At 40.3% G+C, this 27,257-nt stretch overlaps 1 pseudogene; it reads left to right on the forward strand.

Moving 5' to 3' along the window:
- The first annotated feature begins 5,441 nt into the window (after positions 1-5,441).
- Positions 5,442-27,257, forward strand: part of LOC113890325 — a 36,092-nt pseudogene continuing 14,276 nt past the window's right edge.

Raw genomic sequence — 27,257 nt, forward strand, 5'->3', positions numbered from 1 at the left:
TTGGGTAGTTTTGAAGTTTCTCGTTTAGGTACCTCAGTGTACTTTGAATGAAAAAAAAAAATACATTGTAAACTCTAGAGCTCCTATACAAAACTTTATCAGTATTTAATATCAGAAAGGGAATCTACAATTCCTCTTGTTTATAGCTGCTTACCTTAAAATTAAGCAGTTATTTTTCAAGTAAAAGTGAGTTTATTCAGGAATAGCAAAGGAAGTCTAATTCCAGAATAGCAAGCTATAGAAAAGCCATGGGCAAATCTAACAAAGAAGAATATTATTTAATGGAGAAAAGGAAGGAGTTGGGAAAGATTATTTTCAAAACAAGTCCATTGGTAAAACATAAGAGCTCACGGTGATAACTCATCCTCATTGGCTGAGTTGTTGGGGAGTCAATTCTTCTAGCAGACGCCATGTACATCTTTTCCTGTTGGAGACTGTCACTGATGACTCCCTTATTGAAGATTTTTCCCTTGGGGTCTGTAATGACAGTTCTTCTTATAACTGACCTCCAAACATATTACTTGAGAGCTCTTCTTTCTGGCCAGCTGACTCGATATGAGTAGCATCCCTTTATTAATTCTCACATTAACACAGAAGTAAAAGATCATTTTATTCTCCCAACTCTGCTCCCAACCCACTCTAGATTTCAAAAAAAAAAAAAGGTAAATTTTAGAGAGGCATTATGTTTAAAAAAATTCATGCTTTTTTCTGACAAAAGGATTTTTAGATACCTTACAATTCTTGGCAATTTGCAGCTTACATAAAGCACTGATACATTATAACACATTGTCTAACTTGTTTGCTGTTGAAACTGTACGTTAATGAAAAAAAGTTTTAAAAATTTCAGAGAGTCTATATGTTATCAGCTGTACAGTAATGAATCAGGTAGGAATTATCATTTTTCCTACAACATTGATAAGAAAATGGTGGCTTACAGAGTTAAGTTCATTTTCAGGGTCTCAAAAGAAAATAAGTGACATGAGCCCTCAGGTTTGAACTCTAGCAGCCCAACTCCAAAATCTGTACTTGGACTTCGCTGGGCAGCTCTGAGCTCCTCCAGCCTGACTCTCCCCACATCACCGTCCTGCCTCTCAGCTGTTCCCACTGGATCTCCCCAGCCTGCTCATCTTCCTCTTGGGCTGTGTCCTCCCACTTGCTTGTAATTAGAGAGGGAAATGTTGCTGTTTCAGGCTAAAGCCTCCACTTTCATTCAGAAATGACCCTCCCTGTCTTCAGAGACACTCACTTGTAAAGGAATATTTATCTAGAATTTGCTATGCACCAGCATAGTTTTAAGAGTATCGTATAGAGAATGAACTTATGGATGCAAGCAGGGAAGGATATGGGGAAGAGATAGTTAGGGAGTTTGGGATGGACATATACACACTGCTGTATTTAAAATGGATAACCAACAAGGACCTACTGTACAGCACACAGAACTGTGCTCAGTGTTATGCAGCAGCCTGGACGGGAGGGGAGTTTGGGGGAGAATGGATACATGTATGTGTATGGCGGAGTCCCTTTGCTGTCCACCTGACACTATCACAACATTGTTAACAGCTTTAAAAAAAAAGTATTGTAAGCATCAGTTCTGGGTGTTCATTGGAAGGACTCATGCTAAAGCTGAAACTCTAGCACTTTGGCCACCTCATGTGAAGAGTTGACTCATTGGAAAAGACTCTGGTTCTGGGAGGGATTGGGGGCAGGAGAAGGGGATGACAGAGGATGAGATGGCTAGATGGCATCACTGACTTGATGGACATGAGTTTGAGTAAACTCCAGGAGTTGGTGATGGACAGGGAGGCCTGGCGTGCTATTTCATGGGGTCGCAAAGAGTCGGACATGACTGAGTGACTGAACTGAACTGGAGCATCATGAAATATTTAACCTGTCTATTGACCTTAATGACCAGTGCATTTTCTTGACGAAACTCTATTAGACTTTGCCCTGCTTCATTCCATATTCCAAGGCCAAATTTACCTGTTACTCCAGGTTTTTCTTGACTTCTACTTTTGCATTCTAGTCCCCTATAATGAAAAGGACATCTTTTTTGGGTGTTAGTTCTAAAAGGTCTTGTAGGTCTTCATAAAACCATTCAACTTCAGCTTCTTCAGTGTTACTGGTTGGGGCATAGACTTGGATTACTGTGATATTGAATGGTTTGCCTTGGAAACGAACAGAGATCATTCTGTCGTTTTTGAGATTGCATTCAAGTACTGCATTTCAGATTCTTTTGTTGACCATGATGGCTACTCCATTTCTTCTGAGGGATTCCTGCCTGCAGTAGTAGATATAATGGTCATCTGAGTTATATTCACCCATTACAGTCCATTTTAGTTCGCTGATTCCTAGAATGTCAACATTCACTCTTGCCATCTCTTGTTTGACCACTTTCAATTTGCCTTGATTCATGGACCTGACATTCCAGGTTCCTATACAATATTCTTTTTACAGCATCGGACCTTTCTTCTATCACCAGTCATATCCACAGCTGGGTATTGCTTTTGCTTTGGCTCCATCCCTTCATTCTTTCTGGAGTTATTTCTCCACTGATCTCCAGTAGCATATTGGGCACCTACTGACCTGGAAAGTTCCTCTTTCAGTATTCTATCATTTTGCCTTTTCATACTGTTCATGGGGTTCTCAAGGCAAGAATACTGAAGTGGTTTGCCTAACAGAAGCAGAAGATATTAAGAAGAGGTGGCAAGAATACACAGAAGAACTGTACAAAAAAGATCTTCATGACCCAGATAACACAATGGTGTGATCACTGACCTAGAGCCAGACATCCTGGAATGTGAAGTCAAGTGGGCCTTAGAAAGCATCACTACGAACAAAGCTAGTGGAGGTGATGGAATTCCAGTTGAGTTATTTCAAATCCTGAAAGATTATGCTGTGAAAGTGCTGCACTCAATATGCCAGCAAATTTGGAAACCTCAGCAGTGTCCACAGGACTGGAAAATGTCAGTTTTCATTCCAATCCTAAAGAAAGGCAATGCCAAAGCATGCTCAAACTACCGCACAATTGCACTCATCTCACATGCTAGTAAAGTAATGCTCAAAATTCTCCAAGCCAGGCTTCAGCAATACATGAACTGTGAACTTCCTGATGTTCAAACTGGTTTTAGAAAAGGCAGAGGAACCAGAGATCAAATTGCCAACATCTGCTGGATCATGGAAAAAGCAAGAGAGTTCCAGAAAAATATCTATTTCTGTTTTATTGACTATGCCAAAGCCTTTGACTGTGTGGATCACAATAAACTGTGGAAAATTCTGAAAGAGAAGGGAATACCAGACCACCTGACCTGTCTCTTGAGAAATCTGTATGCAGGTCAGGAAGCAATACTTAGAACTGGACATGGAACAACAGACTGGTTCAAATAGGAAAAGGAGTATGTCAAGGCTGTATATTGTCACCCTGCTTATTTAACTTATATGTGGAGTACATCATGAGAAATGCTGGACTGGAAGAAACACAAGCTGAAGTCAAGATTGCTTGGAGAAAGATCAATAACCTCAGATATGCAGATGACACCACCCTTATGGCAGAAAGTGAAGAGGAACTAAAAAGCCTCTTGGTGAAAGTGAAAGAGGAGAGTGAAAAATTTGGCTTAAAGCTCAACATTCAGAAAATGAAGATCATGGCATCCAGCCCCATCACTTCATGGGGAATAGATGGGGAAACAGTGTCAGACTTTATTTTTGGGGGCTCCAAAATCACTGCAGATGGTGACTGCAGCCATGAAATTAAAAGACACTTACTCCTTGGAATGAAAGTTATGACCAACCTAGATAGCATATTCAAAAGCAGAGACATTACTTTGCCAACAAAGGTTCGTCTAGTCAAGGCTTTGGTTTTTCCTGTGATCATGTATGGATGTGAGAGTTGGACTGTGAAGAAGGCTAAGCGCCGAAGAATTGATGCTTTTGAACTGTGGTGTTGGAGAAGACTCTTGAGAGTCCCTTGGACTGCAAGGAGATCCAACCAGTCCATTCTGAAGGAGATCAGCCCTGAGATTTCTTTGGAAGGAATGATGCTAAAGCTGAAACTCCAGTACTTTGGCCACCTCATGAGAAGAGTTGGCTCATTGGAAAAGACTCTGATGCTGGGAGGGATTGGGGGCAGGAGGAGAAGGGGACGACAGAGGATGAGATGGCTGGATGGCATCACTGACTCGATGGACGTGAGTCTGAGTGAACTCCGGGAATTGGTGATGGACAGGGAGGCCTGGCATGCTGCGGTTCATGGGGTTGCAGAGAGTCGGACACGACTGAGCAACTGAACTGAACTGAACTGAATGACCTTGATGACAGATGGACTTTACCCTTCGTGTCACCATTTTACAGAAGAGAAACCTGAAGTCCACAGAAATTAATCTTCCCAGTCATCACACAGTTACTTAAGTATGATAACATGTGGTGGTCTTATCTTTAGTATTGTCTTTCAGAAAACAAAATTATGATTAAAGGCTCTGACTGCTGTCTGTCTTTTGAGATCATGAAACACCCAATCACGGTGATGAAAAAATTCATAGGAGAGCTTGGCCCAGATGGGAGACTCTGACATATCTAGGTAGACCTTAGAATACACGTTGCTTGCCTCTCTTCCCTCTCAGTTCAAATAATTTTTTTAAAATGTCTTATAATTTCAGATGATAAAATAATTTTTACATGTATAACTTTGTTAGGTACTTTACACTGCTCTGGTCCTGTTACGTTTGAAAGAGAATGGCTATCTTTATCTCAATTTCTTTCTCTCACAGTCACTTCTCCTCCAGCCTGTTCCTGCTCCCACCGGTTCCCTGCATCTGTTCTCACTGAGAATACTGCTCACATTCATTTTTGCTATGTCCACAAGTTCTTCCCAGATTAAACACTATGTAAATTCAACCCCCAATATACTAAACACCATTCCCTGCTCACTTCTTTCTTAGCATTTATCATTATCTAATAAACATATGTGTATTTAGTTTTTTCACGTCCTATATTATCTGTCTCTTCCACTAGAAGAGAGCTTCACAAGGCAGAGATTTGTCTCCATTTTGTTCAGTTTGCTTCTGAGTGCCTAGGACAGTCTCCAGCACAAGGTAGGTTCTCAATAAATATTTGTGCAATTACTGAGTGACCAAATCATTCTGGAACTCCAGAGATGGTGTCTGGTCACTCCTCATCCCCTTCATGTCCCATCTGCCCCTAATATCCCTCAAATGCTTGTGTTCTCAAGGCTCCATCATCAGTGCTTTGTGTTCTCATTCTATTCACTGCATGCCTCCCATGGACAGGTTGCTTTAGGGTTCATTAAAGATCCATGAGGTAATGTGTATAATTTACCTGTACAGGCCTTAGCACACTAGGCTGAATACTTACCTTTCAGAAACATACAAAGAATAGAGAATTGATGTACAGTTTCTACAAGCAGAAGGCTTTGTGCACCATGAGAGATGACTTCTGGATCTTGTGTTTTACTGAGTTGTTCCTCTGGGTTACAGCTTCCAGCGGCATCTGGATCCATTGTAATGGACCCCTTCTGTCTGGTGGAAAACCAGAAATGTCAATTGTCAGTAAATCCCAGAGCACTGAAGATTCTTGAGCAGATATCTCAGCCTGCGGTGGTAGTGGCCATTGCAGGGCTCTATCGGACCACAAAGTCCTACCTGATGAACCGCCTGGCAGGACAGAACCACAGTGAGTGTTGTTCAGGACGTTTGCTTGGAAGCAGTGATAATGCAGGCTGCTGATCCACCTCCTCTAGGGTCATGTTAAGGAAGAGTCTAACCCCCACACTGAAGAAAACTTCTAATTCTCATCACCAAATTTATAACTCCAAAGCCATCTCTCCACAATGTTCACTCTCTGTGCAGTAATCTAGAGTTCCCAATCTCATCAAAACATCTACCTCTTTCATCTTGACCCCATCTGCTACAATCTCCTCTGGGGCTCATCTTGAACGATTACTGCCTTTGTTTTTCCTTCATCACTTTTGCCCTAAACCACAGGGTCATTTCCAGGTCACACAAATGTTGTTTAACATGCCCTGCTTCCTCTTTTTAGAAAGAAATAACATATAATGGAAAAAAATCTTAAAAACAATATTTGTCTATATATTAGATATTGTTATGCACATTCTCTCCCTCTCTCTCCCCAAATCACTTCCTGTACACCTGACACAAACACAACATTGTGAATCAATGATACTTCAATGAAAACTATATAAATAAATGATATAAAGTATTTTAAATGCACTTTTTAAAGAGGAATGGAAGGAAGAACAGATAGCAAAATTCCTGCATCTTGTATCGCAATGGGACAGCCATCCTTTTTTTTAACTTTGATAAATCATGCCCCTAATCTATCTCTAGTGTTTTCTTATATGTAGAATTATAACACATACGTATACATGTGTATATGTTCTCTTGCTCATGCTCAGTGGAGCAGATGTGTCTGACTCTTTGTGATGCTTTGGACTGTAGACTGCCAGGTTCCTCTGTCCATGTGATATTTCTGGCAAGAATACTGGAATGGGTTGCCATTTCCTCCTCCAGGGGATCTTCCTAACATAGGAACTGAATTCGAGTCTCCTGTAATTCATGCACTGCATGAAGATTTTTTACCACTGAACCACTGGGGAGGCCCATATATGTATATACATAGACATAATAAAGCTGATGTATGTAAAGTGATTAGCTGTTTAATCACTGCCTGTTTCAAGAAATAAAACATCACCAACATATAAAACCCCAAATCACACTGTCTCACACTCTTGTTAGAACTCACTAGTGTTTTGATTTTCATGGTGCACTTTTCCACCATTCCTATTTAGACATAGTTTTTCAATCTTTGTATAGAATTATAAAAAGGGGCTTAAACTTAATATAGGGCATTACATTGTGATATTCATTGGTATCTAGCTTCATATTCTACAGAAGTTTATAGGGTTCATCCAGTTTGACAAATGTAGCTGTGAATTATTTTCATTCCTTTTCAATATGCTACAGATTATGGACAGCACAATTTATCCACTTGTTGATGAAAATTGGTGTTATTTGTAGCTTTTATCTTTTATGAACAGTGCTGCCATGAATTATGAACATTCTTATATCTATATCTTTGTGTACATGTACACTACCTACCTTTGTGGCATATGCCCAGGAATGGGCTTGCTGGGTCTAGGAATACATATGTTTTAAACCCCTCTAGATGATATAATACAATGTTTTAAGCTTATATTCATTCTATGTGCTTATTAGCATAAGCTGAGAATTCTCCGTAGCTTCACAAAAATTAGGGAAAAGCACTAATCTTTTTTGCTCATCTAGTGTTTGTATAGTTGCATATTATTTGCTTCATTGCAAATAAATTTGAGTACCTTATCATATATTTATTTGCTATTTGCATTTGCTAATTCAATAAGTTGATATTTTCCTAGCAGGATACTACTCTTCTTCTTACTGATTTTTAGGACAACCTGCTTATATCTCCTTCAGCATTTCTGTCTAAGAAAGCCAGTCACCATTTCTTTCCTAACGTCTTCCTCTGTGGCTTAGTGGCTCATCACAATTAGGGGATAGAACCTCAGTCCAGTTCTAAAGATCCATAGGATTATCTCACTGTCTCTCCAAGGACTCTTGCTCTATTGCTGTGCCTTTAAGTCTCTCCCACTCTCTTTATTCTGCTTTTCTCTTCTCTCATTTTTGCTTTGCAATCTTCCATTGGCACCACACAAAACATTTAATATCTGTTTTCCTTTTATAAGAACTCTTGACCACCAATCAAGGGAAAACAATTTCCTTTGTCAAGCTTAGTTAATTAGTAGGTCAGTTTAGGAGGGATTAAAGGTTTGAGAAGCATCCAAGGAGTGGTGGCTGCGTGGGCACAGGAGGACCGAGAGGAGTTATTCCACGTTCAAGGTCAGGAGGGGCGGAAGTGAGGAGATACCCCTCATCCAAGGTAAGGAAAGCGGCTGCGCTTTGGTGGAACTGCCATGAAGAGATACCCTACGTCCAAGGTAAGAGAAACCCAAGTAAGAAGTTAGGTGTTGGGAGAGGGCATCAGAGGGCAGACACACTGAAACCATAATCACAGAAAACTAGTCAATCAAATCACATGGACCACAGCCTTGTCTAACTCAATGAAACTAAGCCATGCCCTGGAGAGGTCTGACAGAATGTGGTCCACTGGAGAAGGGAATGGCAAACCACTTCAGTATTCTTGCCTTGAGAACCCCATGAACAGTATGAAAAGGCGAAATGATAGAATACTGAAAAAGGAACTCCACAGGTCAGTAGGTGCCCAATATACTACTGGAGATCAGTGGAGAAATAACTCCAGAAAGAATGGAGGGATGAAACCAGAGCAAAAACAATACCCAGTTCTGGATGTGACTGGTGACAGAAGCTAGGTCTGATGCTGTAAAGAGCAATATTGTATAGGAACCTGGAATGTTAGGTCCATGAATCAAGGCAAATTGGAAGTGGTCAAACAAGAGATGGCAAGAGTGAATGTCGACATTCTAGGAATCAGCGAACTAAAATGGACTGGAATGGATGAATTTAACTCAGATGACCATTATATCTACTACTGTAGGCAAGAATGCTTTAGAAGAAATGGAGTGGCCATCATGGTCGCCTAAAGAGTCTGAAATGCAGTATTTGGATGCAATCTCAAAAAGAACAGAATGATCTCTGTTTGTTTCCAAGGCAAACCATTCAATATCATGTAATCCAAGCCTATGCCCCAACCAGTAATGTTGAAGAAGCTGAAGTTGAACGGTTCTATGAAGACCTACAAGACCTTTTAGAACTAACACCCAAAAAAGATGTTCTTTTCATTACAGGGGACTGGAATGCAAAAGAGGAAGTCAAGAAACACCTGGAGTAACAGGCAAATTTGGCCTTGGAATACAGAATTAAGCAGGGCAAAGGCTAATAGAGTTTTGCCAAGATTACGCACTGGTCATAGCAAACACCCTCTTCCAACAACACAAGAGAAGACTCTACACATGGACATCACCAGATGGTCAAAACCGAAATCAGATGGATTATATTCTTTGCAGCCAAAGATGGAGAAGCTCTATACAGTCAGCAAAAACAGGACTGGGAGCCATCTGTGGCTCCGATCATGAACTCCTTATTGCCAAATTCAGACTTAAATTGAAGAAAGTAGGGAAAACCACTAGACCTTTCAGGTGTGACCTAAATCAAATCCCTTATGATTATACAGTGGAAGTGAGAAATAGATTTAAGGGACTAGATCTGATAGAGTGCCTGATGAACTACGGATGGAGGTTCGTGACATTGAACAAGAGACAGGGATCAAGACCATCCGCATGGAAAAGAAATGCAAAAAAGCAAAATGGCTGTCTGAGGAGGCCTTACAAATAGCTGTGAAAAGATGAGAAGTGAAAAGCAAAGGAGAAAAGGAAAGATACAAGCATCTGAAAAGAGAGTTCCAAAGAATACCAAGGAGAGATAAGAAAGCCTTCCTCAGTGATCAGTGCAAAGAAATAGAGGAAAACAACAGAATGGGAAAGACTAGAGATCTCTTCAAGAAAATTAGAGTTACCAAGGGAACATTTCATGCAAAGATGGGCTTGATAAAGGACAGAAATGGTATGGACCTAACAGAAGCAGAAGATATTAAGAAGAGGTGACAAGAATACACAAAAGAACTATACAAAAAATAACCATGATGTTGTGGTCACTCACCTAGAGCCAGACGTCCTGGAATGCAAAATCCAGTGGGCCTTAGGAAGAATCACTATGAACAAAGCTAGTGGAGGTGATGGAATTCCAGTTGAGCTATTCCAAATCCTGAAAGATGATGCTGTGAAAGTGCTGCACTCAATATGCCAGCAAATTTGGAAAACTCAGCAGTGGCCACAGGACTGGAAAAGGTCAGTTTTCATCCCAATCCCAAAGAAAGGCAATGCCAAAGAATGCTGTAAACTACCGCTCAATTGCACTCATCTCACACACTAGTAAAGTAGTGCTCAAAATTCTCCAAGCCATGCTTCAACAATACGTGAAACGTGAACTTTCAGATGTTCAAGTTGGATTTAGAAAAGGCAGAGGAACCAGAGATCAAATTGCCAACATTCATTGGATTATTGAAAAAGCAACAGGGTGCCAGAAAAACATCTATTTCTGCTTTATTGACTATGCCAAAGCCTTTGACTGTGTGGATCACAACAAACTGGAAAATTGTAAAAGAGATGGAAATACCAGACCACCTGTCCTGCCTCTTGAGAAATCTGTATGCGGGTCAGGAAACAACAGTTAGAACTAGATATGGAACAACAGACTGGTTCCAGATTGGGAAAGGAGTACGTCAAGGCTGTATATTGTCACCCTACTTATTTAACATATATAGAGTACATCATGAGAAACACTGGGCTAGATGAAGCACAAGCTGGAATCAAGATTGCTGGGAGAAATATCAATAACCTAAGATATGCAGATGACACCACCCTTATGGCAGAAAGAAAAGAAGAACTAAAGAGTCCCTTGATGAAAGTGAAAGAGAAGAGTGAAAAAGTTGGCTTAAAACTCAACATTCAGAGAACTAAGATCATGGTATCTAGTTCCATCACTTCATGACAAATAGATGGGGAAACAGTGGAAACAGTGACAGACTTGATTTTGGGGGGGCTCTGAAATCACTACAGATGGTGACTGCAGCCATGAAAATGAAAGGTGCTTACTGCTTGGGAGAAAAGTTATGACCAACCTAGACAACATTTTAAAAAGCAGACATTACTTTGACAACAAAGGTCTGTCTAGTCAAAGCTATGGTTTTTCCAGTAGTCATGTATGGATGTGAGAATTGGACTATAAAGAAAGCTGAGTGCAGAAAGACTGATGCTTTTGAACTGTGGTGTTGGAGAAGACTCTTGAGAGTCCCTTGGACTGCAAGGAGATCCAACCAGTCCATTCTAAAGGAAATCAGTCCTGAATATTCATTGGAAGGACTGATGCTGAAGCTGAAACTCCAGTAATTTGGCCACCTGATGTGAAGAATGGACTCATTTGAAAAGACCCCGATGCTGGGAAAGATTGAAGGCAGGAAAAGAAGGGGATGAGATGAGGATGGCATCACCGACTCAATGAACATGAGTTTGAGTAAACTACGGGAGTTCAGGGTGGACAGGAAGGCCTGGCCTGCTACAGTCGATAGGGTCACAAAGAGTTGGACATGACTGAGCAACTGAACTGAACTGCACTGAACCCCAGTCATATCACAGGAAGAACAAAAACCAAACAAACTAAACTTGTGCCCAGTTAGGGTTAGGTGGACAATCAGGACCAGGTCACTGCTCTCTCTGTCTCCTTGTGATGACTTCTTTATCTGCTCTTTATCTCAAATACCTGACAGTGGTGAACTCTAGTAACACTTTGTCTTTTCTCCTTGGTGAAACTGGGAGCTCAGGTTGCTCTGTATTAATCAGCAAGAAGTCAAATGCCATCAAGATGTAGAGGGGTACAGATCATCTCAGATGTTATACCCATACTAAGCAGAACACACAGGACATGGCAGCTGATTGGCCTGAGCATGCTGAACCATGCTCCCCTAGGTATTTGATCATATCCATTTCTATTCTCAGTTGAAGGGAGCATTGCCTATGGCAAACAGTCAAAATCTTGGAGTATGGATAAGATACATTGCCTGCAGCTTCTTCAACATATACCTCACCTCCTCTCCACTGTGGGTTTAAACCTTTAGAAAGAAGGGTAAGAGATTCTCACAGGTCTTGTTGAATTTCCTGCTGTTACATGCCCACCTCAGTCAATGAACAAAGAATTCATCCTTTTTTGAAGAGAAGAAGAGAAATGAGGAAAATACAGAGAGGAAGGGGAGGAAAAATATCTGAAAAGCTGATGTATAGTCCAGGTGTTGGAAGTACACAGATAATCCACTTAAAGGGTAACTGAAGACATTTAAAGGTAGGGGTGGGGGGACAAGTTCAAGGGCACAAGCAGAGGGATTGAATGAAGGATATGGAGCAGTCAGAAGGTGGCAGGAACAATGACCAGGTAGCTTTTATAACTCGTGTAGAGTGAAAAGGCAAGCAATGTGTGAATTCCAGAATTATCAAAAATCAGAGAAAATGGATGGTGCTAAATGAAAGATGTGACCAAGGTAGATGAACAGAGACACTGGGCACAGTGGTTGATGAGGGTGGAAGCAAGGGGAATAGGAGCCTGACTTCTAGTCTCCTGCTGGTACTTCTCACTGGTAAATATCCATCAGAAAGGATGGAAGATATGGGGGATCTTCCGTGTCAGATAAATATAGAAAGTTTAATACAGTTTGCATTATTTCTAGAATGTGACATAGTTAGAGCCATTAATGGTAGGAGGTGAATAGGGGAAACAAAGTGTTCCTTGAGAAGGTTCTGAATATGTATAGAGGGTGAATTTTCTGTCCTTGTTAAAATGGAAGTATCTTCCTCCCAGGCAGGCATTCATCTGCACACAAGTTCACCCAAAGCAACCCATGGGCAGTCTGGTCTATTGCTCTTACTGTGTGTTGCATTCTTGTCTTTCTGTGCACGTTTCCCTCTGGGCTCCACAGTGAGGTCTGAAACCAGAGGCATCTGGATGTTGTGTGTGCACCGTCCCTCCAAGGAGAACCACACCCTGGTCCTTCTGGACACTGAGGGTCTGGGCAATGTGGAGACGGTAAGGCAGGGAGTCTTCTTTACTCTTGAGACTCCACTTACATTTCAATTTCCCACCTCAATTCAATTTTTAGGACATGTTCCTATAAACTGCAAATCCTATTATGAATGATGAGGCCAAATTCTCTTTCCTTGAATTAATTCTTTGATAAAATATATATCTCAGTGCCAGGAGCCGGTGAGGCATTCCACTCGTGACAAAGGTCATGAGGAAGGAGGCTCGGCATACGCAAAGGCAGGATCGAGCCTCAGGAGTCCCCCCGGATATTCTCGAGCATCTACCCCCCAAAAACCAGAGTCTGCCTACTTTATTGCTTTGTGCTCTCACCTCTGACTTTACTGGGGGCTGTCCCCCACCACCATCTCGCTCCCTCTGTCAAAGAGTTAACTTACAGCTCCAATTAATAAAGTTCCTGGGCAGTTAGGAGTGTTTAAATCCAAACCCCTCAGATGGCTTTCTAACTCACCTGACAAGTTTACCCGGACTCCTACAGCTATGCATACGATTGTTTACAGTCTCCCAGCCTCCAGAGGCACAGGAAGCTTAAGATATTCAAATAGCTTAGAACCTCTCTGAGAGTTAGAAACTGTCAGAATAAACTAGTAAAGGATTTCATTGATGAGCCAATGCTTGTTGCCAAGTTTCCACATCCCCTGAATTGTATCCTTGAATGTGTATTAATTAATACAGTTGATATGTAGAAAAAATAAGTAGTGGCCTTGGTGTTAGTAACTTTAGACCCTTAAGGTAATAAATTCTTTCCTTTGTTGTAAACCCATTACACATCTGCCCTATAGGCAATTTTATCTTCGAAAGATGGCGCCAAACCTTAAAATAATTACTCTTAGAGAAAATAAGTCTTTGTTGATAAGTCTTTGTCAAGAGTCATAAAATGTTAATAGGCCTTCTGGCCAGAAGATGATGTAAATCACCTAAACCATTTGTATACAATAAATTTGCAGGAAAGAAACCCTGGTATTTGATGAGGATCAAAAACTGCTGACTTTGCATCCCCTATTATCCTCTATGTGTAACTTAGGGTATAAAAGCCCCTGTTAAAAATAAAGCTACGGGCCTTGCTCACCAACGCTTGGTCTCCCCATGTCATTCTTCCCTTTAACTTCCAGCTGAGTCTCCATCTGGAGCGCGGAACCCACCATGCTTACTAATTATGCCTGGGCTTCTAAGATCCGACCGGGGAGGCCTCAGTGTCTCCTCTCCTTCGGGAGAACGGAAGGACGCCTGCGGCCTAAGTAAATGGTGCAAACTTCTTGTCTTGAAGTTTTATTGGTCTCCCGCGTAAACCAAGCTACTCAGCTTCTTTTCTCCACTGAATTTTCCTACTGAGCTATCCTCATTTTATTACTCTTTATATCTTTGATAAATAAATAAATAGTCACCGACGCCATCTCCCCTTTGAATACCCTGGATCAGCCAGGGCTGGACCTCGGCACCTCCGTTGATAGGGATAAACTTTATTATTTTAAACACTGGGGTGAAAGATACAGTGAAAATCTCTCAGTCCTGTCCAACTCTTTTCAACCCCATGGACTGTACTGTCCATGGAATTCTCCAGGCCAGAGTACTGAAGTGGGTAGCCTTTCCCTTCTCCAGGGAATCTGGATCTTCCCAACCCAGAGATCCAACCCAGGTCTCCGGCATTTCAGGCAGATTCTTTACCAGCTGATCCACACGGGAAGCCCAAGAATACTGGAGTGGGTAGCCTATCCCTTCTCCAGAGGATCTTTCTGACCCAGAAATCAAACCAGGGTCTCCTGCATTGCAGGTGGATTCTTTAGCAACTGAGCTATCAGGGAAGCCCATACAAGTTAATAAATACTTATTGGGCATCTGAATCCTCGGGATGAAGTGTAACATATATCTCAGTGAGTTGAAGACCCAGAGCTGAGTTAGGGAGATAAATATTCAGTGTTATCAGTACAGGGAACCAAGAGGAAAAGAATGTGAGAATCTATCCCAGTTGTTCAGGTTCCTGAAAACTTCATTATGAAAGCTATAACCCATTCAATCAATGGGATCTAGTAGTTGAAGTGTGTGGAGTTGAGTTGATGGTGGTGTAGGTAAGAACCATTAACATAGGATTTCTCTGAATAATGTATTTTTCAAATCTCCAGAAAAGTTTCAGCTATCCCAGGAACATTTTAGGTTCTGAAGATGAATTCATCACTGACTTATCTAGAAGCATGAGCTACTTTAACCAAGAACTTTGTAAATGGGACAATTTTAGAAACTTTGTCTTTACAATGTTAGTTGTAATCAAACTTTTCTACTTATTTATAGTAATCTGCATCTATATAAAAAACAATAGCATTGAATCTTTGGCCTTCATCATTGTAGATAAAAGCTGGTACATAAATTCTAAATTTAAAAATCCAGATTTAATGTATTCAATAATCACATTAGTGTCAACCCAAGTTGGTCTACTGATTCGTAATAGACCGTAATTTTCATGATCCTCTTCTTTTTATCTAACTGCATTTTTCAAAGAACCAAAGCACACTGAACTGCACACTGATAGCAGAACGACTTGCTGCTCATATTGGTATAAAGTATCTTGGTAATATATATGATGATTTAGCCACTAAGTCGTGTCCAACTCTTGCAATCCCATGGACTGTAGCCTTCCAGGCTCCTCTGTCCATGGGATTCTCCAGGCAAGAATACTGGAGTAGGGTGCCATTTCCTTGTCCAGGGAATCTTCCTGACCCAGGAAAAGAAACTGGGTCTCCTGCATTGCAGGCAGATTCTTTACAGACTGAGTTACAAGGGAAGCCCTAATAACGTGTGTGTGTGTGTGTGTGTGTGTGTGTGTGTGTGTGTGTTTGTATACACACACATTCTACTCCAAAGTCACTCCTACCTTGCCCTGAATTTTGTCTTCAGCCTCATCATCTACTACCACACAGGTAATCACTACTTCAGTCAAATAAAATAACCGTGTAATACCTTTACCTGAGCACACTTTCTGGCAATTATGACTGGCTTCTGTGGGTCCTTCCACCTGCATGATTTCTATAACTCCACAAATCCATCTTCTGTCAATTCTTTAAATTCCAGCTATTTATTTCTTAATACCATCATATTACAGTCAGACATAAGCACTACTGCTCTGAATGCACAGAGTATTTTTTCTAATTTGGGCATATGGGTTTTCCTGGTATCTCAGACAGTAAAGAATCGATCTGCAATGCAGGAGACCCAGGTTCAATCCCTGTGTCCAGAAGATTCCCTGGAGAAGAGAATGGCTACCCACTCCAATATTCTTGCCTGGAGAATTCCATGGACAGAGAAGCCTCACAGGCTACAGTCCATGGGGTCGCATAGAGTCAAACACGACTAAGCAACTAACATTTACTTACTTACCTTTGCCATTTATAATATAACACTTGATTCCATGCTTGGCAGCTTATCATCTTGGATGTATGTAAACGTCTCCAATAAGATTATGTTTCCAGGTATACCTGCACCTCTTCAATGCCCTCTTTCTAAGGCAAGGAGTATAATATGAAATTTTATATACAAGCAAGCAAATAAGTGTCTCCTGTTAGTTAGATGCACAGTTAGTAGTTGATTAATTTAACTGAACATCACTTGTGTTCTTAATATACACCGTGATATATTAAGAAAACATTGGAAAGGAAACCAATGCCCACTCACGGTCCCACAACTTCTATGTTCCAGGCACTGTACTAAACATTTTAAGCACATATAGGGTATCATTCATTTCTGTTGGCAGCTAATCATACTCAAGTGCTTAGAGGGGTCAATATCTTCACCAGAAAGGTTTGCATTTAGCATTGTCTTGAAAATTTGCTATTTGTCTCACTATTGAGTTACAGTACAGCTGTTATAGTAAATGAACAACTGAATGAGAGCATAAGGAGTAGCATCCTTATGCTGTAACATAGTTTCTAGGGGAACTCCAAGAATGACTCATGCATCTTTGCCCTGGCCATGCTCCTGAGCAGCAGCTTTGTTCAACAGGATGAACACCAGGCCCTGGAACAGCTGCAGTATCCTTCCAGAACTGAACGAGTAGATTTCATTGACTTCATAAGAATAGCAACTGACAATGTTTCTTCTTTTCCATGACTCCATTCTGTTGGCAGATGAGATAGTAAAATGGGGCAAAAGGGAATATTCATAAAACTGGTTTTGGGGTGAGATCTGGAAATTGTGTTGGAGAGTGCCATTTATTCCTAAGTTAAGATCCCAGATATGTGACTGAATTAACAGAACTGATCAGAACCAAATCACCTCCCAGCTCCGACAAAGTAGCAGATTCAACTGAATTTGAGAGTTTCTTTTCAGACTTAATCTGGACCGTGCAGGATTGCATGCTGGAGCTGGAGTTAGATGGGAATCCCATCACTGAAGATGAGTACCTGGAGAATGCCTTGAAGTTGATTCCAGGTATCAACTTGAAGGGGCAAGGTGGTAGAAAGATCAGTAGGAAGTGTGATCAAGAGCCATATATGAAAAACTCTCAGCAAACATTATCTTCAATGGAGAAAAATTGAAAGCAATTCGCCTAAAGTCAGGAACAAGACAAGGGTGCCCATTCTCACCACTACTATTCCACATAGTTCTGGAAGTTTTGGCCACAGCAATCAGAGCAGAAAAAGAAATAAAAGGAATCCAGATTGGGAAAGAAGAAGTAAAACTCTCACTGTTTGCAGATGACATGATTCTCTACATCAGTTCAGTTCAGTCACTCAGTCGTGTCCAACTCTTTGCGACTCCATGAATGGCAGCACGCCAGGCCTCCCTGTGTATCACCAACTCCTGGAGTTCACTCAAACTCATGTCCATTGAGTCGATTATGCTATCCAACCATCTCATCCTGTTATTCCCTTTTCCTCCTGCCTCCAACCCCCCTCAGCATCAGAGTCTTGTCCAATGAGTCAACACTTCGCATGAGGTGGCCAAAGTACTAGAGTTTCAGCTTTAGCATCATTCCTTCCAAAGAACACCCAGGACTGATATCCTTTAGAATGGACTGGTTGGATCTCCCTGCAGCCCAAGGGACTCTCAAGAGTCTTCTCCAACACCACAGTTCAAAAGCATCAATTCTTTGGTGCTCAGCTTTCTTCACAGTCCAACTCTCACATCCATACATGACTACTGGAAAAACCATAACCTTGACTACACGGACCTTTGTTGGCAAAGTAATGTCTCTGCTTTTGAATATGCTATCTAGGTTGGTCATAATTCTCCTTCCAAGGTGTAAGTGTCTTTTAATTTCATGGCTGCAGTCACCATCTGCAGTGATTTTGGAGCCCCCCGCCCCCCCAAAAAAAAGTCTGACACTATTTCCACTGTTTCCCCATCAATTTCCCATGAAGTGATGGGACCAGATTCCATGATCTTAGTCTTCTGAATGTGGAGCTTTAACTGACTTTTTCACTCTCCTCTTTCACTTTCATCAAGAGGCTTTTTAGTTCCTCTTCACTTTCTGCCATAAGGGTGGTGTCATCTGCATATCTGAGGTTATTAATATTTCTCCTGGCAGTTTTGATTCCAGCCTGTGCTTCTTCCAGTCCAGCGTTTCTCATGATGTTCTCTCCATATAAGTTAAATAAGCAGGGTGACAATTTACAGCCTTGATGTACTCCTTTTCCTATTTGGAACCAGTCTGTTGTTCCATGTCCAATTCTAACTGTTGCTTCCTGACCTGCATATAAGTTTCTCAAGAGGCAGGTCAGGTGGTCTGGTATTCCCATCTCTTTCAGAATTTTCCACTGTTTATTGTGATCCACACAGTCAAAGGCTTTGGCATAGTCAATAAAGCAGGAATAGATGTTTTTCTGTAATTCTCTTGCTTTTTGATCCTCTACATAGAAAACCCTAAAGACTCCACCAGAAAATTACTAGAGCTAATCAGTGAATATAGCAAAGTTGCAGGATATAAAATTAACACAGAGATATCCCTTGCATTCCTATACACTAACAATGAGAAAACAGAAAGAGAAATTAAGGAAATAATTCCATTCACCATTGCAATGAAAAGAATAAAATACTTAGGAATATATCTACTTAGAGAAACATGGACAGAGAAGCCTGGTAGGCTACAGTCCACGGGGTTGCAAAGAGTTGGACACAACTGGGCGACTTCACTCTACTCTACTCTACTCTACTCTACTCTACTCTACTCTACTCTACTATACTATAAAGAATCAAAAGACCTATATATAGAAAACTATTAAACACTGGTGAAAGAAATCAAAGAGGACACAAATAGATGGAGAAATATACTGTGTTCATGGATTGGAAGAATCAATATAGCGAAAATGAGTATACTACCCAAAGCAATCTATAGATTCAATCCAATCCCTATCAAGCTACCAATGGTATTTTTCACAGAGCTAGAACAAATAATTTCACAATTTGTATGGAAATACAAAAAAAAAAAAAAAAAACTCGAATAGCCAAAGCAATATTGAGAAAGAAGAATGGAACTGGAGGAATCAACCTGCCTGACTTCAGACTCTACTACAAAGCCACAGTCATCAAGACAGTATGGTATTGGCACAAAGACAGAAAAATAGATCAATGAAACAAAATAGAAAGCCCAGAGATAAATCCACACACCTATGGACACCTTATCTTTGACAAAGGAGGTAAGAATGTACAATGGAGTAAAGACAATCTCTTTAACAAGCGGTGCTGGGAAAACTGGTCAACCACTTGTAAAAGAATGAAACTAGAACACTTTCTAACACCATGCACAAAAATAAACTCAAAATGGATTAAAGATCTAAATGTAAGACCAGAAACTATAAAACTCCTAGAGGAGAACATAGGCAAAACACTCTCCGACATACATCAAAGCAGGATTCTCTATGACCCACCTCCCAGAATACTGGAAATAAAAACAAAAATAAACAAATGGGACCTAATTAAAAGCTTCTGCACAACAAAGGAAACTATAAGCAAGGTGAAAAGACAGCCTTCAGAATAGGAGAAAATAATAGCAAATGAAGCAACTGATAAAGAATTAATCTCAAAAACATACAAGCAACTCCTGCAGCTCAATTCCAGAAAAATAAATGATCCAATCAAAAAATGGGCCAAAGAACTAAATAGACATTTCTCCAAAGAAGACATACAGATGGCTAACAAACACATGAAATGATGTTCAACATCACTCATTATCACAGAAATGCAAATCAAAACCACAACGAGGTACCATTTCATGCCAGTCAGAATGGATGCTATCCAAAAGTCTACAAGCAATAAATGCTGGAGAGGGTGTGGAGAAAAGGAAACGCTCTTACACTGTTGGTGGAAATGCAAACTAATACAGTCACTATGGAGAACAGTGTGGAGATTCCTTAAAAAACTGGAAATAGAAGTGCCATATGACCCAGCAATCCCACTGCTGGGCATACACACTGAGGAAACCAGAATTGAAAGAGACACGTGTACCCTAATGTTCATCACAGCACTGTTTATAATAGCTAGGACATGGAAGCAACCTAGATGTCCATCAGCAGATGAATGGATAAGAAAGCTGTGGTACATATACACAATGGAATATTACTCAGCCATTAAAAAGAATACATTTGAATCAGTTCTAATGAGGTGGATGAAACTGGAGCCTATTATACAGAGTGAAGTAAGCCAGAAAGAAAAACACCAACACAGTATACTAACGCATATATATGGAGTTTAGAAAGAAGGTACAATAACCCTGTATGAGAGACAGCAAAAGAGACATAGATGTAGTGAACAGTCTTTTGGACTCTGTGGGAGAGGGCGAGGGTGGGATGATATGGGAGAACGGCATTGAAACATGTAAAATATCATTTGTGAAACGAATCACCAGTCCAGGTTTGATGCATGATACAGGGTGTTTGGGGCTGGTGCACTGGAATGACCCAGAGAGATGGGATGGAGAGGGAGGAGGGAGGGGGGTTCAGGTTGGGTAGCACATGTACACTCATGGCGGATTCACGTCAATGTATGGCAAAACCAATACAATATTGTGATGTAAAATTAATTAATTTTTTTAAAAAGAGCTCTGACATTCAGCAGTTGATGTCAATCTTGATTTGGGGCTGGATTGAGGCCATGCTAATGGTGCTTGGTGAATGAAATGTAGCTTTACCTTTATCATTGCTGTTGCTTGGAAACCCCAGTGACCAGAGCGTAAGCTCACAGAGGAAGTTTAGAATCCAATATTAGAGAAATGGGTACCAAGAAAAAGAAAGGCTGACATATGTGTATTATATATTGAGTGCTTCTCCTCTTCTATTTGAGTAAGATAATCTATCAGATTAGAAATTGGTAAATACAGAATCATAAAGTTAACAATAGGACTAATTTTTGACATACATTTCACATAATGTATGTTCTTAGCCTACACAGGTAACTCCTTCATAGACAGGCTGTTTATGCACTAAAGAGTTCAGGGAAACTAATTGCTATGTCCTTCCAGTAAGAACTGTCTGGTTCCTAAATGCTCTTTCTCGTAACATCACACTCTTCATTCTTGAACTTACATGTATGTATGTCATGTTAAAATAAAAAGCTAGTTACTCAGATTATTTTAGCAGAGAGGATAATTGCTGGTACCTAAAAGCATTATTAATTTTGCATATTTAACCATTTATTCACTCTTTCAATAACTACTTACTGATAGGTATGCCCAGAACCATCTTCTATGATGCTGTAAGACATAATATAAAATGATACAGGAGATGGATGAGGTCTCCAAGTTTCATTTAGGCTATCTTTACTATGGGATGGTATATGCTAAAGTGATCTCTTGATAGTATGTGTACACTTTTACCCTGATTTATAAAGATTTTCTTTATGTCCTGAGAATCACTTGTCTCCATAGGTTATCTTCCGAGAAATATCATAAATATCTTTATTTCTATGATTACATTACTTTAGAGCACACATGTCATTTCTAACATGGGAACTGCAATATCAGAAAAATATTTCTGACAATTTCTTGGATAAATCTATTACTCAAAAAACATCTAATAAGTAGTTGATTCACTACACAGCATGGAATGTTAAGGAAAGTAATCATAAGTTTCTTCACTTGGACTGGATCCCTCCCCTGCCTCCTCAGAAGTACTTTCATCACTCTTGTTGTTGTTAGTCACTCAGTCATGTCCTAGTCTTTTGTGACCCTATGGATTACAGCCCACCAGGTTCTTCTCTTCATGGGATTTCCCAGGCAAGAACTGGAGTGGGTTGCCATTTCCCTCTCCTGGGGATCTTCCAGACCCAGGGATCACACCCTGTTCTCCTGCATTAGGAGGCAGATTCTTTACCACTGAACCACTTGGGAAGCCCTGCACTCTCAGCTCTGCGCAAGAAAAAAAGAAAGAAAAAAATACAGAAGCGATTTTCCATTTCCTGAGTAGATTAGCATAAGATTGACTTGCATGATTTGATTAGTAAAGATTTACAGACACAAGAGATACCAAAATGCAAAGATCCCAGAAATGAAACACTTGAGCCTCCTCATCTGAAATTTGTCCATTCCACGATTGCTTGTTTCTCACTAGTATTGGCGAGGATCCCAGAATTCAGAACTCCAACATGCCCAGAAAGAATATCAGGAAGTTTTTTCCAAAAAGAAAATGCTTTGCCTTTGACTGGCCTTCAAGTGACAAAAAGCTATTACTCCATATTGAGGAAGTGCTAGATAACCAACTGGATGAGAATTTCCAGAAGAAATCAGAGGATTTCTGTTCATATATCTTTACCCATGCAAAACCCAAGACCCTAAAAGAAGGAATCATTGTCAAGTGGGGAGGTGAGTCTCTTGCACTAGAGCATGTATCTCTGTGATTCATTGTGTGTGATGAACTTGTGATTGCACTCTGGGATTCTCAGTAATTGTATTTTCTTCTCCATGTAACTTGGAAAATGGATGCTCATGCCACACATGGAAATGCATGTTTCTTCACTAAAAGAAGCCTATGTACATGGTTTTTTTGCAGTCTATCAAATCTCTTGAAACTATTACAATAATGATATAAGTTAAAGATAGAAATCTTCATGGTGATGAGATGTCTGATGTGATAGGTGTTTTGAGTGAGGATATGCAAAGTATTTTGTGAATTTACACTAAGAAGAAAATAAATGGTAGTCCATGAATCCATGTAGTTTTACCGAGAGACTGAGAAACAAATACAAATACGTCTTATATACAGGGTTGGCCTCATGAACATGCCGCCTGGGCAGTCACACAGTGTCCTGTTCTGAGATGAGTCCTTCTTATTTTCATGTTTTGTGTCACTGTCCTGAAATTCTGATGACATTTTCATCAAGATGTTTTAATTTACAAATTATGTAAATTACTTACAAGTGCCATAAGTTCTTCTTATTTTATTACAATGGGAAAAGTGTTCTGGGAGACCCTTGAGCATATTGTTTGAGATGATTTGTTCAATATTGTAATGTGATGAGTTGGAAAAACATAAAAGATAGAGTGCATAGGAGACACAGTGATTATATTTTAAAAAAGTGGATTCGTACAATAAAAAGGATGAGGATACAAGAATGAAGGAAATGAGGAGAAGGATAAATAGAAGAAAATAAATCTTTAACTTCAAAAAATTTTATGATTTCTAGAATGCTGATCTGTAAAGCTGTTTTAAAAAATCAGGTGAGAATTCTCTCCCATTTCATAAATATCATGTATCTTTCAGTGTTGGGGACTCTGGTGGAGGCCTACATAGATGCTGTCAACAGTGGAGGAGTTCCCTGTTTGGAGAATGCAGTAATAACTCTGGCTTAGCGTGAGAACTCAGCAGCCGTGCAGAAGGCATCTGATCACTACAGTGAGCCGATGACCCAGCGACTGAGCCTCCACACAGATATGCTCCAGGAGCTGCTGAAGGTTCATGAAGCCTGTGAGAGAGAAGGCATTGCCATCTTCTTGAGGGACTCCTTCAAGGATGACAAGCGGATGTTTCAGAAAAAGCTCGCGGTAATGTGACCTAGAATATATCCTTCCTGATTCCTTTCTTCCAGAATGATGCCTAGCCACCCCACTTTTGACCCCATGATTCCTGTGCTTCTTATCATAAAATAAGACTAGATTCTAGTGGGTGATATGGCTCTACAAGCTATACAGTCCATCCATTTTCTAAAAGTTTGGCTAAGCTCAGGGTAAAACAAATTACCCTGAGCTTAGCAAGTTGAAACACACATCTAATAGTTTATCGTTCCTCAGGTCACATTCCCACTCAGGGTCCATGGGTATCTGCTCAGTGTACCATAGCCGAAAACAAGGTCAAGTGGGGTTGGTACTCACATGGAGACTCTGGGGAACATCCCTACCTCTTCAACAGCCATGGTGCACTGTTTCTTTCTTCAGTTTCTAATCTCTCTGATTACCTCTTCTGCCACCAACGGAGAAGACTACATGTGAAGGGCTTGTGTGATTAGGTAATGCTCACTTGGGTCATCTCCATTTCTTAACTTAGCCTGTGCCATATAACATAGTCTAAACACAGCATCTATATTTGCCATATTCGCAAGAATACAGACTGTGCAGAGTGTGGACATCAGGGGAGAGTATGCTTGGAGATCGCAGTTCTACTTACCATTGGCAGCTTCAATGAAAGTTTGACTTTCAGTCTCGCTTGACCATCTTACAAGTTACAAAAATCTCTTAGTTCATATTGAGAAAGCTAGCCTGATTTTAATTTATAAGTACAAACAAAAACTTCTGTTTCTATATTTTCACACACTCCAGCTCTCAGGGAATCGAGAATTCATGAAGAGTTCAAAACTCCGATCAGTGTGTACTTAACTCATTAATGGGCAGTTGATTCACTATGTATGTGTTTTAATCCATAGCACCCAGTGTGCAGAGGAATCCCTGTTTCCCATCATAATTAAACTTTTCATTTTTCATTGTTGGTGGATGGATCACAATTTGTTCTACTGCTGCTAAAGGAACCACATAGGGTTAATGCCTGCCAACCCCTTCACTGAACAGATGTTGAGGTTGAGTCCACTGGATTTAAGGGACTTCCCACAAGTCACACATAGAGGTGGTCAGAACTTGGACTAAAACTAGACTCCTGACTCCGTGTCTGTTATTCTGTGTCTCAATCCTATATTATCAGACTTCCTCCAAAAGAATCACAGCTGGACCTTCCCTTCTAACAGCTTCTTTCCATTGGATTTCTCCCCTTTCCCTGATAGGATTTCATGGAGAAAAAGAAGGAAGTTTTCTTGTTCCAAAATGAAGAGGCATCTGTCAATTACTGTTAGTCTGAGCTTAAGCACCTTTCAGAGCTTTTGATGAACAGTATTTCAGAAGAAATTTTCTTTGTTTCTGGAGGACACAATGTCTACTTAGAAGCAAAAGAGGAAAGTTGAACAGGATTATAACCTGGTGCCCCAGAAAGGAGTTTTTCAGTAAAATATTATGGAAAAATGCAAACAAACATTTTGGCCAACCCAATATTACATTATAGATATGTTAAGGATAGACATATTCATGGTGATGAATCATTGAGTGGATAAGTGTTTCTAGTGAGGATATACAAAGTATTCTGTGAATTTACATGAATCAATAATAAGTAGTAGGTCATGAATCCATGTAAACTCTTGAGAGTCTGAGAAACAAGTCAAATATAATCTTATGAAGTGCTGGCTTCATGCCCATGTCAATGGGGCAGTCACATAGTGCCCTGTGCTGAGAAGGGGCTGCTTGCTTTAAAGTTTGTATCATGGTCTGGAAATTCTTGATGACATTTTTGCATGTGGCACTACATTTTCATTTGGAAATAGTGCTCACAAAATATGCAGTTTACTCACATATATATAAGTTCTTTGTATTTTATTACAATGGGAAAAGTGTCACAGGAGAACTTTGAACATACTGTTTGAGATGATTCAGTTAATACTGTATTGTGATGAAATGAGAACTATAAAATAGAGTGAATGGGAGACACAGTGATGTTACTATAAGAAAGTTATAGAAGGTGGAGGATACAATGATGAGGATAAGGATGAAGATGAGGAGAAGAAAGAGAACCTCAAATTCAATAAAACTTTAGTAATTTTAACAGTATTGATCTAAAGTTCATAAAATGAGGGAGAATGTTCTGTTTATTTTAAAAATATAATGTGTCATTCAGGGTTGAGGACTCTGGTGGAAGCCTACATAAATGCCATCAACAGTGGATCAGTTCCTTGTCTGGAGAACGCGGTGACAACTCTGGCCCAGCTAGAGAACTCAGCAGCCGTACAGAAGGCAGCTGGCCACTACAGTGAGCAGATGACCAAGTGACTGAGCCTCCCCACAGACACGCTCCAGGAGCTGCTGGAGGTGCACGCAGCCTGTGAGAAGGAAGCCATTGCAGTCTTCATGGAGTGCTCTTTCAAGGATGAAAAGAAGGATTTCCAGAAGAAATTTCTGGTAATGTAGCCTAGAATATAGCCTTTCTGATACCTTTCTTCTAGAAATGTGCTAAGGCTCCTTCTTTTCACCTGTGGTTCACATGCTTCTCATTTGTAAAAGGAGTTTGGATTCCTCTGAAAGACAGGATTCTACAGGCTACATTCCATCCCTTTTTCTAAAAACTGGCCTCTTTATTTTCTACTGTAAACAAATTACCCTGTACTTAGCTGTTTAAAACAACACACATTTATTAGCTCAAAAATCTTCAGGTTAGATCCCAGCTCAGGGTGTACAGGTGATGTGCTCTGTGTACAACAAGATGAAGAGGGGAAAAGGCTCAAAGGGCTTAGTAATACTCCCAAGAATAAACAGCAGTTTGTCATAGGATAAGAAGAATTTGATTTGAGCCAAATGAGGACTAGCACCCTGAAGATACACATACAAGAAGCATTTGAATTGTGCTCCACTGGACTCCAAAATGGGGGGGGGGGGGGGGGGCAGGTGGCAAAACCCTCAATATAGGCAAAACCCACAAAATTACCTGTAGTATTTGTTAAGAATTAAGACTGGAGTTGGAAAGAAGTAAAAGTGCTTGTTACAGGATTGTTTGGAGTCTGAAACCATTGCGTATTTACAATGGGATCTTTGAGACCATAAGTTTACAACTCCCCATTGCTACTATAGCAAACACTGTTTTGGGAATGGATAGTGGCATCCTTGAGTGTGATAAAGTTCAGAAGATTCAAGTTCTCAGTGATGCAGAAACATGCCTGAAATCACATCTACAATGGCCACCAAGCTCAGTTTTGAATTCCTGCACAAGTTATTCCAATTTGATTTTTAAATGTATCCCTTTAATGATTGAAGCAGATGTAAATGTATGCTTGATAGGCCACAAACAGGTTATTGTATTTAGCATAAAGTTTAATTTAAATCATGTATAAGCCACACTGTCCTCCCCACGTGTAAATATGTGAATATATCTTTCTTCAGCACTCATATGGGCTCTGGATAACCACCCTGCTCCATCTTTGGGCCAGCAATGGTGCCCTGTATTCTTCTTTGTTTCTAATCTCTCTGATTACCTCTTCTACTACCAACAGGAGAAGACTACATGTGAGAGACTTATGTGATTAGGTAATGTCCACTTGGGTCATCTCTACTTTTTAAAG

Source organism: Bos indicus x Bos taurus, chromosome 3 (genome assembly GCF_003369695.1).
Source record: "Bos indicus x Bos taurus breed Angus x Brahman F1 hybrid chromosome 3, Bos_hybrid_MaternalHap_v2.0, whole genome shotgun sequence".
NCBI classification, from domain to species: Eukaryota; Metazoa; Chordata; class Mammalia; order Artiodactyla; family Bovidae; genus Bos; species Bos indicus x Bos taurus.